This window comes from Doryrhamphus excisus, chromosome 21 (assembly GCF_030265055.1).
Source record: "Doryrhamphus excisus isolate RoL2022-K1 chromosome 21, RoL_Dexc_1.0, whole genome shotgun sequence".
Classification (NCBI taxonomy): domain Eukaryota; kingdom Metazoa; phylum Chordata; class Actinopteri; order Syngnathiformes; family Syngnathidae; genus Doryrhamphus; species Doryrhamphus excisus.
The window spans coordinates 13,665,578-13,670,640 of NC_080486.1; positions in this window are offsets into that span (position 1 = coordinate 13,665,578).

The following is a 5,063-nucleotide window of genomic DNA, read 5'->3' on the forward strand; positions in this document are numbered from 1 at the left end:
TATTATCCGTAACTAGCTGCCTGTCTCTGTGTAAATACACAAGAAAGGAAACGTGTCCAATCACAGCAAAGCTTTTTTTGTTTCATTTTCCTGGTGGGCGTTTTGAGGTTGACTCGGTCAGACTCGACAAATGCAAACGCCTTAATGAGGATTGTTCGACGAGCAATAAAACACGCTAGGTAACCTTTGCACGGGGCCGCCGTGTAATAGCGCCGTGTTGCGTCGTCATATGAATCATTCACTGTGTTTCCCAGTGTAAGACGCCGCCATGATGACCTTTGGTGCGCAGGTCTTCACGCGGCGGCGACGACATCAACAAACGGCGTGCAGGAAGCGTGTTGATGGCCGCGTGGCGGCAGGTCAGCGGTCAGTTTGACGTACATACAAACGCATCATGGAACCTGTCATCATTAGCTGGTGTGTGCTAAAAAAAGACGGAGGCTCTCGTAGTCGCCATTGGAACAGCAGCGTGGGAGGCTGCTATGATTGCGTAAGACTCCTCACAGCAGCAAATCAGCTCTCCCTCGGCGACTGTAAATGATTAGTACACCCTTACCCAACCATGATCTTACCCCAACCAAGACACTGCAGCTTTTTATGAAGAGCAGAACCAGGAGTTTATAGTCTCATCAAATATGCTGCGTGTGTATTATTCATAGCATAACTGCCGTGTGATATCAATCTACTGTACTGTACGTACGCTGGGGGCTTGCATGTTTTATTGAGCCATCATGTGCAGTCTGTGCCACCTCTCCTCCAGGGTGGGCGCTCATGGCCTAACAGTTACACAGTGTGCTTGAACACCTCATGACACAAACGGCGCAATGCTGAATTGATCCCATTTTTAATTTTGGATGTTTTTGTCTCATTATTAGGTAATTATTGTTTGTGAAGTTCCCCAAATGATGATGATGATGATGATGTAGTGTCGTGGTTTGGAGTATGTTAGTGATGACGTATTGGAAGATAAAGGCTTAATTGTTTCCTGTAATGGGCGGCACGGCGGTCTGGTGGTTAGTGCGCAGACCTCACAGCTAGGAGACCAGGGTTCAATTCCCACCCTCGGCGTTTGCATGTTCTCCCCGTGCATGCGTGGGTTTTCTCCGGGTACTCCGGTTTCCTCCCACATTCCAAAAACATGCTAGGTTAATTGGCCACTCCAAATTGTCCATAGGTATGAATGTGAGTGTGAATGGTTGTTTGTCTATATGTGCTCTGTGATTGGCTGGCGACCAGTCCAGGGTGCACCCCGCCTCTCGCCTCTCGGATAGGCTCCAGCCCCCCCCGCGACCCTCGTGAGGAAAAAGCGGTAGAAAATGAATGAATGTTTCCTGTAATTAGTTTTTTGTATGTTCCCATCACGTAGTTGTCACGCTAGTGTTGGTGCAAAGTGGTGGACCGGGTCCGTAAACCCCCCCCCACTGAAAAATGCCTGCCGCCACTGCTGTCTCTCGTCTTCTAGCTCCTCGCTAACTCACTCCCTCTCAATTAGCTGATCACAGAGAAGCGGGTCAGGGGTCAGGATCCATAGGGGGAAAGGTCACCCGCCTCCACCGGGGCCATTCAATTAAACACGGAGGGAAAGGTTGGCTTCCAAAGTTGATTATTTGATCAGACACCATTAGCTTCAGCGCTAATTATGCATCACGGGGGACCGAGGAACGTGTGTCTTGTTTTTTTTACGGGAACGTATTCAGCAGGCAGCATGGCGTCATCTTATCTGGCCTTTCTGTTTTTGCAACCTGTTGATACGCTTTGTGAAAAGATGGCGTCTCCGTGGGGAATGTCTGGCATGTACACAAAGAGGTGCCGTACGACTGCAGGGGGGGGTGTCTTGGTGGTGACCTCTCCTTACGCTCGTGGATATGGAATGTGGGCCTTCACACTAGGAAAGGAGCCCACGTGTAGAGAAAGCAGTCATGGATGGGAAATGTTTGTGTGGACCAAGTGAGCCACATCTTCCATATGCAACATCTTGTGTTCGTGCCGCACATTTGACCTGTTCCTAATGAAGTGGCCTGTCCTGCTTGAGGAAGACGGTTACACTCCCCGCTTGAAAACCATCCCGTTAGGAAAGAGAAACCACAGAGAAGACCTCCTGGTCTTCCTACAAGATGCGGTTTCTCGTTTCCCTCCCCCCACCGAGATGTTTTCATTACTGGATTACGCAAAAACTACTTCACCAATTTTCTACAAAACTTTGTGCAAGACTGGGATGGGGACGAAGAACTCCAAAGTTCCAGCATGTCTGTAAGATGACACCAAAGCTACGGATGCGGTGCAAGTGCAGGGCATTAGCGCCAAGCTAGCACTTTTCCCGAGATCTGGCAACCAAGTTGTGCAGGGTGACCTCCGAAGAGGGCGAGTGGGGAATGGAGGGTTCTTGTGTCAATCTTGGCATCTCGCATGGAGCGTGTGGGAGGACGAGGGCAACAGATTTCTGGTAAAAAGTAAAAGTCAAACAACAAGTGGAGTTTTCTCCGAACTGCCAGAGGCTGCTGTACGTTGGGCTGACAGAGGTCAGGAAAGGCCCAACCGGACGCCGTATCTGTTTGGCGAGCGTACTGTTAGCATTTTCCAGTGCGGATATGAAATATCAAAGCCTACGGCAATCAGCGAGGGGGAGAGTAACCAGCCAGGAGACGTGAGGACATATGGCGTGCTGATTAGACAGCCGCTGTTGCACCGCATCCACCGCCAGGACGCCGCTCCGTGACATCCACCTTCATTTCCTGTGCACGCAGTATTCCTTCGCCATCCGTACGAGATGGAGGCTGTTTTGTAACCGGCCTGGCAGGTGTTTATGTAAGTGGCCCTGGGCGGTGCGGGTCAGCACAGATAATCTTCTCTTGTTATCCAGAGCCGTTTGATTGACTTAACACGGGTCATCCGCTGCTGGGTGACTTCAACTGGCGTTGACCTGACTTACTTTCCTTTCTCACTACGCACGGCCATTCGTTCACGAGGGATCAGTGTATTGATCGTGTAGTATCGAAAGCCATAATAATACTTTGTTGCGTAATGCGGATCTCGTATTGAGCTACTGGGGCTTCCTCCCACATGACAAACCTCTGCACGTTAGGGTAATTAGAGGTATAGATGCTTGTTTGATTGACTGGTGACCACTTCAGGCGTACTCCACCTCTATCCCAGAGTCAGCTGGGATAGGCTCCGGCATACCCACATAGGAAATTTGTCCCAAATCTAAACATCTTGACTCCTCTCCTCCCGGGTATCTCTATCATCTCCTCTGGATTTCAACTTCCATCCCCCTCAGAAATCCTCTCCAGTACCCAGGTGACGGTGGTGTCCACGTTTGAGCCCCAGCAGTCGGTGAGAGCAGTCGTCCAGCTCATCGGCAGTCTGGGCTTCTGCAGTCATGTCAGTCATCATACTGTATGAAGTCATTCTAGATGAAATATCACCTCTTCGTCTGGGTCCAAGGCGTCCTATGAGTGACCCCTCCTTGCGGGGCTTCACTTTCCCTCCAGAGGACATGCCATGGCTGCTTATTAGTCACTCGGAGGGGGGAAATAAGTAGGCCACGCGAGCGTTTTGGGAGCAAAGCCGACAGGGGCCGAGGGGATGTCAGAGGTGCTAAACAGACGGTGACGTGTCTCAATACGTACGTACGTCACTGAGGTCGGACGCTCTGGATGAAAGGTCCCACCTCACGCAGGACGCAGGACCGGTCCGCCTTTTGAGGGGCTGTCCTAAGCCGCTTCCAAATTAGTTTGCAACTTATCCGGTTCTTCCTCTCTTAGCATCTGTTCATCCCGGCCTGCGATCAGGTACGGAGAAGGCCTCCCGAGGTAGCTGACAGTCAACAGATGGTCCGCTGACCTCCCCATATGGGATGAGGCTTTTTAGGAGGGGATTTCACAAGACGGCTGGGTTACTGCTTATTATATGTGCACACCTTGGCACCGGTCCGGCTGCATGCATCTGTTCGTGAAACACACCACGCCTGAACACAGCACAGGCCGGAAAAAGCAATGCCATAATCAACTGAATGTGGCCACTGGAATATTTGTTCAAAGTCTTTGTGGCTCATAATCCCGATAATCTTTGCCAAATCCCTCAGTATCTGCTCGGATTAAGTATTCAATTGAAGATCCAGCTGGCCGTTATTAAATGTTAAAGCAGCGTAAGCCTAATTAGGCCAAGAAGTCCACTCCTGGGACGGTCCTGGGCGGGATTCCTGACCACCAAGCAGGAACGCCGCAGCCTCCTTTTGTATGTCGGCCTCTCTTAACCTCCTCCGGGGACGCTTTCCCAGGCTTCTATTATTCAGGCACGCTCAGGAAAATCCACTTCTTGTTCTCTTGTCCGTCAGGATCCAGACATTTTCATCGTTCAACTTCTCAGCCCCTTCCATTATTTTTGGGGGGGGTTTGGTTCTTTTCTAATCTAATTTCTAATGACATCAATAACATGATTGTTATGGTAAGATGCTTTTGACATGCGTAACAACGTTACATTCATAAAGTGAGGTCATAAAATGTTGTTTGTAAATAGAAAATAAATAAGTTAGAATAAAATAAGTGTGGACATGAAATGGAGAGAAGTAAATAAAAGACAGCGAGAAAACATTTTAGTAGTGGAGTGACTATTTTCACGGAATTGAACCATTCATGAGTCATTGAATATTTTGTAATACTTTTGTATACATAGGCAGCACTTATTCATGTTATACCATGCACCGTAAACCTTGCTATCCTACCTACGCTCGGCGTTCCCAGCAACACTCGTTAGCTCCGGTGGTTAAGGTGCAGGGTTCAAAGTAGCGTCTTATATTCCACGGATGGCTTATTGATGCCTTCAAGTCGCATCACGTCTTTTGTGGTGTGTATCTTTATTTGCCTGGTTGTTGGGATGATGGTAGATGTCTTGGTTAACAAATACTTGGCGCTCTTTATTCGTAACACCATTTAGCATGTCCCTGTTAGCGACAATGACAAAATGTTCAACCCCTGTTGTCAGACCTGGGGGTGTTCTGCCCTTCCTGCTTGTTTCCAAGGAGGTAGGAAGAAATGGCAGCATAAGAAAGAAAGAACGAAAGA